The sequence below is a fragment of the Rana temporaria genome, chromosome 5, assembly GCF_905171775.1.
Source record: "Rana temporaria chromosome 5, aRanTem1.1, whole genome shotgun sequence".
NCBI classification, from domain to species: domain Eukaryota; kingdom Metazoa; phylum Chordata; class Amphibia; order Anura; family Ranidae; genus Rana; species Rana temporaria.
In genome coordinates, this window is record NC_053493.1 from 329611423 (window position 1) to 329618771 (window position 7349).

A 7349-nucleotide genomic window follows, 5' to 3' on the forward strand; every position below is an offset into this window, starting at 1 on the left:
CTTGCTACACCCTACCTATGCCTAGGAAGCTACCGCGCATGCGTCAAAGTCATTTCGAGCATGCACGGGTTTCCACGGTGACAGGTAAGTATACACACGCTCGGGTTTCTCTGTAGGAAAACACTGCCGAGAATCACGATGATAAAAGCTCTGCCAGCAGTTTTCTTGCTGGTTCTTGCTGAGAAAATCATGCGTGTGTACAAGGCTTAATAAGCAGGGGATTGTCAAACGAATGACATGGTGACAGGGCACTGTCCTATGGAAAAAGTGTTAAAAAAAATCCATTTGGTGAAGCAGTGATTTAATAATGTAATGTTTTAAAGGCAACCTTATGCTAGATTCCTTTTATTAACATTCCTACAAGGAAAACAAATGGCCTTTAACTCTTTCGCTGCCAGAACCATTTTTGCATGTTTAAAAAAATCATTTTAGGCCTGAAGATTACATAAAACCCCCAAACATTTTATATTTTCTGAAAGCAGATGCCCAAGAGAAGACAATAGTGGTAGTTACAATTTTTTATGTCACTTGATATTAACGAAAAGGTCTAGGAAATTCAAAATTCCAGTAAAAAACACACTAACGTGAACTTTTGGGCAAACAAATGCTATAAACTACCAATTTTTTTTTTGTAAATATAAAGGACGAGGTTGCACCGAGTAAATAGATACCCAACATGTTAAACCCTTGAAACCATTGCACCATTGAAATGACAACCACTTTCAGTACGATAAAAAATTTCTATAGGCAATGCTTCAAAAGTCCCCTATAGGTGATTTGTTTAGTGTTACAGAGGTGGTCTTGTGCTAGAATTATTGCTCCCACTCCAGAGTGCTTGGTGATATGTAACTTGTGTATTGCAATCAGATTTTTGCTTGTTTTATGTTGATACATGCGTATATATGTGTAGGTGGGGGCCTATGTGCTCGGGTGTATTTTCTTTTATGGCTGTTTGTCAAACCTCCAAACAAGAAAAATTCAGTTTGGGACCAAATTGGCAGGTAATCCCTAATGATCAGCACTCCTGGAGTTGAAGATAAAATCTGAGACTTTGGGCCAGATCCACAGCCAGCCGCCGTAACTTAAAAATTCCCATTTAAGTTACACTGGCTGAAAATTTCTACCTAAGTGCCCGATCCACAAAGCACTTACCTAGAAATTTTCGGCTGTGTAACTTAAATCTGGCCGGCGTAAGGCGTTCCTATTCAAATGGGGCGAGTCCCATTTAAATTAGGCGCGCTCCCGCGCCGGACGTACTGCGCATGCTCGTGACGTCATTTTCCCGACGTGCATAGCGCGGAATTACGTTACGCCGAGCTTCGTGAATCGCGCCGGCTCAAAAAAGTTGCGTCGGGAAAAAAAACGAGTTGCGGCGGGAAAAAAATAAATAAAAAGACAGCGTCGCTGGAAAGAAGGGTCTGCTTTTACAAGGTGTAAACAGTTTACACTTTGTAAAAGCAGCCCTAATTTTACAGATGCAACTTAAAACTTACGGAGAAAAAACGAAGCTGAAAAGCTTTGTGGATCTCCGTAAGTGCTAATTTGCATACCCGAGGCGGCATTTCGACTCGAAATGCCCCCAGCGGCGGATGCGGTACTGCATCCTAAGATCCGGCAGTGTAAGTCCCTTACACATGTCGGATCTTCTGTCTATCTCTTGGAAACTGATTCTGTTGATCAGTTCCAAGGATAGAAACAGGGATACGCAGGCGGAACAGCAGATCCGCCTGCGTATCTCTTTTGAGGATCTGGCCCTTTATTCCTACCATAAAATCACCAAATACAGGTGCACAAACACTTGGTTCTTCTACAGACTGTACATGGATGCAGTGTTTGTGCACAAGTGTTTGCTGATCATCTTTGACAAGTTGAGCATCCTATCATCATCCCTACTACAGTGGAACCTCGGATTGCGAGTAACATGGTTAACGAGCATTTCGCAATACAAGCACTGTATTTGTAAAAATCCTAACTCGGTTTGCAAGTATTGTCTCACAAAACAAGCAGGATTCAGGCCAAAGCGGTGTGCAGTACAGCGTTTGGCCTTGAGGGGGCGCCTGAGCCGAGTGTAGCCGAACGGCGCTGATCCCAGCTGATCGGCACCGTTCAGAAATGCTTAGAAAGACACAGAAATACTCCATCACCGAGCCTTTCCGAGGTTTGCCGAGGTCAGCCTAGCTGTCCTCAGGCCTTTACGGCTGTTTCCGAGGCTCTCCGGTGCCCCCCACTTCTGGCCACATGCGGTATTGCATGCCATTAAAGTCAATGCGGAACAAATTGTTTTTTGAGTTGGGACCGGCGCCCGCAGCTTGCCGCGATCCTGGGAAAAGGCTGCGGCTTTGGCCAAGTCATTGCGGCCTTTTCGAGCCTTTGCGAGCTGTGGGCAGGATTTTTTAGGCGAGGCTTCAGCCAAGTCCACGGCCTTTTCCCATGATCGCGGCAAACTGCAGGCAGGATTTATTAGGCGAGGCCACGGCTTCGGCCTAGTCTGCGGAGCGCCGATCCTATGGAAAAAAATAAAGATTTGGTCAAAATCTGAATCGATTTGCCCTTGCAACTTGATTCAAGATTCAAATCGATTTTTTCCCCAGCCCTAGCCCCCATCTGAAAATATACTGTGACCCCCTATCCGAAAATATACCGTGACCCCATCTGAAAATATACTGTGCCCCATCTGAAAATATACAATGACCCCATCTGAAAATATACCGTGACCCCCATCTGAAAATATTCTGTGACCCCCTATCCGAACATATACTGTGACCCCCATCTGAAAATATACTGTGACCCCCCTATCTGAAAATATACTGTGACCCCCTATCTGAAAATATACTGTGACCCCCTATCCGAAAATATACATGTCTCCACACACATGTTTCCACATAGTAAAAACACCTGGTCCCCACATATGTAACAGTCCCAATGATCATTTGCACACATTTGTCGGTGATCTCCTGCGCACATCTGTACATAATCATTTGCGTACATATGTCCGTGATCACACAAACCAATTATACACTTAACGGGAATTTCTTTACCAAAAAGATGTAGCAGAATACACTTTGGCTTAAATTTATGACAAAATTAGATTTTATTGTATTTCTTTTAAAATAGAAAGAAGAAAATATTGTTTTTTTTCCAAAATTTCTGCTCTTTTTTCGCTTATATCGCAAAAAATAAAAAACAGAGTCATGAATAAATACCACCAAAATAAAACGGAAAATTGTATACTCACCTTTCCGTAATTTTCCTTTCCTGACGCATCTTCATGGCAGCACACACTGGGTTGTGACTCCGCCCCCACAACCTGACAGGATTGGTTAGCTATAAATTCGAAGAGGAGACACCCGGCATCATTCTCCGTAAATATCATCATCATTGAACAACAGGGTGGGCAGCTGTGTGCTGCCATGAAGATGCGTCAGGAAAGGAAAATTACGGAAAGGTGAGTATACAATTTTCCGTTTTCCTGACGCATTCATGGCAGCACACACTGGGAAATAACTCGCTAGTCGGGCGGGTTCAATGCAAAAAGTTTTTTATTTTCTTATAGAGCCGAAGAATTGGCCCTGAAGATAGATCTGCCAAACTCGGAAGTCGCCAACAGAACGGCGTCCACCCTATAGTGGGTGATGAAGGTATGCCTGGAGGACCAGGTTGCTGCTCTGCAGATGGTCTCTGAAGAAACTCCACAATATGCTGCCCAAGAGGTAGCCACTGCCCTGGTTGAATGCGCTTTGATGCCCTCTGGGATCTCCAGCTGTTGAGCGGAATATGCTTTCCCGATCGCTTTAACTAGCCAAGAGGCGATGGTTCGAGAGGAGGCTGCCTGACCTCGTCTGGCTCCGTGAGGTATAATCAGGAGGGCGTCCGTTGATCGAAGGTGGATAGTGGCCGACAGGTAGTTAGAAATTGCAGACTTAATGTCCAAGGCATGCGGTTCACCATCTTCGTTAGAAAGACATGGCAAGACGATGTCCTGGCCGTAATGGAAGGCCGAAGTAACCTTGGGAAGGAAGCGATCCGAAGGCCTTAGTATTACCCTGTCGGGCAGGAAAACTAAGTATGGCTCTTTCGACATGAGAGCTTGCAACTCCGACACTCTCCTAGCCGAAGCAATGGCAATGAGGAAGGTCAATTTCAGGGTCAGGTCCCATAAGGAGATTGAGTTGAGTGGGAAGAAGGGAGGATTGGACAGCGCCTCCAGAACTACTGAAAGATCCCAAGCCGGAAAGGATGGTTTTCTGGGCGGCCTAATCTTAATACATGCCTTCATGAACTGTATTATCAACGGGTGTAGGGCCCATCTAGTGCCCGTTTTGGCCGACAGAGCGGAGATTTGTACTTTCAGGGTGCTTGAGCTCAGGCCTTTGTCAATTCCTGTTTGCAGGAATTCTAGGATTTGGTAAGGATCCGGAGAGGCGTGATTCCAACCTTTGAGTTGTGCCAAGTGGGCGAATCTTTCCCAAACTCTGGTGTAGACCGTGTTTGTGGTGATCTTCCTGGCCTGCATTAAGGTTGCTATACCTGCCTGGGAGCATCCTTGTTCTCTAAGCCTAGCCCTCTCAACCTCCAGGCTGTCAAGTGGAGTCTGTCCGGAGCCGGATGGAGGAGCTGACCTTGGTGAAGGAGGTCTGCTGAGACCGGTAGGTGGATTGGAGGTCGGGTATTGAGCTGCAGGAGAGTCGTGAACCACGGTCTCCTTGGCCAGAATGGTATTATTGCGATCACTGTGGCCGATGACCTTCGGAGCCGGGATAGGAACCTTGCTATCAAGGGAGTTGGGGGAAAGATGTACCCCAGATTGAAGTCCCATGGGTGAAGAAGGCAATCTGTCCCTTCTGCTGTCGGAAAGGGTACTCTGGCAAGAAACCTTGGACATTTGGCATTTACTGGTGTTGCCGCTAGGTCGATCTCTGGAGTCCCCCATGCCTTCGTCAGAATGGAAAACTCCCGTAGGTTTAGTGACCACTCGTTGTTTGAACGAAGTTCCCTGCTCAAGAAGTCGGCTAGCGTGTTCTGTGCCGCTGGAACGTAAACTGCTCTCAGGTCTAATAGGTGAGCCTGTGCCCATTCCATTATGGGGTGAACCACTTCTAGTAGAGTGTGGCTTCGGGTACCGCCCTGTCTCTGGACATACGCTACCGCTACTCTGTTGTCCATCTGGATTAAAACGGACTTCCCCTGTAGCAGAGGCGCGAAGGCTAAGAGGGCCTGGATCGCAGCTCGGAGCTCCAGTATGTTTGAAACTGTGCCCCGAGCAGGGAAGAGCCACGGTCCCTGGGCTGTCTGGTCCTGGTAGTGGGCCCCCCAGCCCTTCTCGCTGGCATCTGATGTCACAATCTCCGGGCTCGGAGGAGCTATAGGTCTGGATCTCCTGAGGTTGGAAGGATAAGTCCACCACAGAAGAGCGTGTTTCACTCGGCTGGGAATCCTGATGCGTTGGTGCATTGAAGCTCCGTCCCATTGTTTCAAAAAGATATTCTGGAAGGCTCTCATGTTCCATTGGGACCACTGTATCATGGGAATGGTTGAAGACATCGAGCCCAGTATGCGAAGGCAGGTTCTGGCTGACACGAGCTTGGAGGACAGTAGGTTCCGTACCTTCTGAACTAGAGGTTCCACCTTTTCTAGGGGAAGCTGTACCCTGTTCCGTTTTGTGTCCAATTCTGCCCACAGGAATATCATCACTTGTGAAGGTTGAAGGCTGCTCTTCCGCCAATTGATCAGCCAGCCGAAACCCTGAAGGGCAGAGATCAGGATCTCCCGCTGGAGGAGCAGAGTCTCCTGGCTCGCTGCTAAAAGCAGAATGTCATCCAGGTAGTGATGCACGCGAAGTCCCTTTTCCCTGAGGAGTGCTATGAGAGGTAGGAGGACCTTTGTGAATGTCCTGGGTGCCGAAGAGATGCCGAACGTTAGGCATCGGAATTGGAAGTGCTGTTGGCTGATGGAGAAGCGTAGAAACTTCTGGAACGCAGGATGAATTGGCACATGGAGGTAGGCGTCAGAAAGATCCACCGACAGCATCCAATCCCCTAGATTCACTGCCAGAAGGATAGATTGAAGACTTTCCATCTTGAAAGCTTCTATCTGGATACTCCTGTTGAGTCGCTTGAGGTCCAGAACGGGCCGAAGGTCCCCTGACTTTTTTCGGACCAAAAATAGAGGGGAATAGAATCCCCTGCCTCTTTGGTGCGAAGGAACTTCTATGACTGCTCCCTTTAGAATCAGCTCTGAAACATATTGGATGAGAAGCTTCCTTTTGTCCGGAGAAGATGGAATCTTGGTGGGTTGGAAGACGGTGTGGGGCAATGCCCCCATAAAATTCCACTTGTGACCCTGATCGATCGTGGAAAGAGTCCATGGGTCCTTTATGTGCTCTGACCAAACTTGCGCAAAAGCCCTGAGCCTGGCGCCCACCTGAGCTGGATGGGCAGGCAAAGCTTCAAAAAGACTTTGGTTGGTCCCCCCCCCCCCCGGTAATGGCCTTGTTCTTCTGGGCCTTTGCAAAGGGAGGGCGAGTAGTTCTCCAATCTCTCCTAAACTCCCTGCCGGGGCGATAGGTTCTGGCCTCCCTGTATCTCTCAGGCAGATTACGCCTGAAGGTAGGATTCCTCTGAGGCTTGGGCCTTCTGTCCGAGGGAATGAGCCCCGATTTTCCTCCAGTGACCTTGGAGATCGCTGAGTCCAACTTAGCGCCGAACAGGTTTGTGCCATCGTATGGAATTTTGCACCAATTTGACTTCGATGCTGTATCGGCGACCCAGGGCTTCAGCCATAAGGCTCTGCGGGCCATCACTGAGGCTAACATGGATCTAGCCGAGGAGCGAATGGCATCTACCGAAGCCCCTGCCACAAAGTCGCCAGCCAGTCTGATTTCCTGTAAAGTGGATATCACCTCCCCCTGATCGGTACCTTCCAGGATGGCCTTCTCAGCATTGGTTGCCCATGTGGAAATGGCTCTGGCGACAGCCGCCGTGGTAATGGCTGGTCTGCATGCTCCCCCTGCCGTAGAGTATGTCTTCTTTAGCTCCAAATCAATCTTGCGATCGAGGACATCTCGGAACGAGACCGCGTCTTCTATGGGCAGCGTGACATGCCTAGCAAGTCGCATTAGAGATGAATTAACGATTGGAGCGTTGATGAGGGAGGAAACCTTAGACTCCCTTAGAGGTTATAACTTAGCTAGTTTATTGGACAGACCAGGCCGCTTGTCTGGTTTTTCCCACTCGTCTTTGATGAGGTCCTCTAATTCCTCAATGAAGGGGAACAGCTCGGGGTCCCTCCTTAATTCTGGAAAGTATTTCCCCACCTTCGGGGGATCCGCTACAGGTTCTTCCCAGCCAATG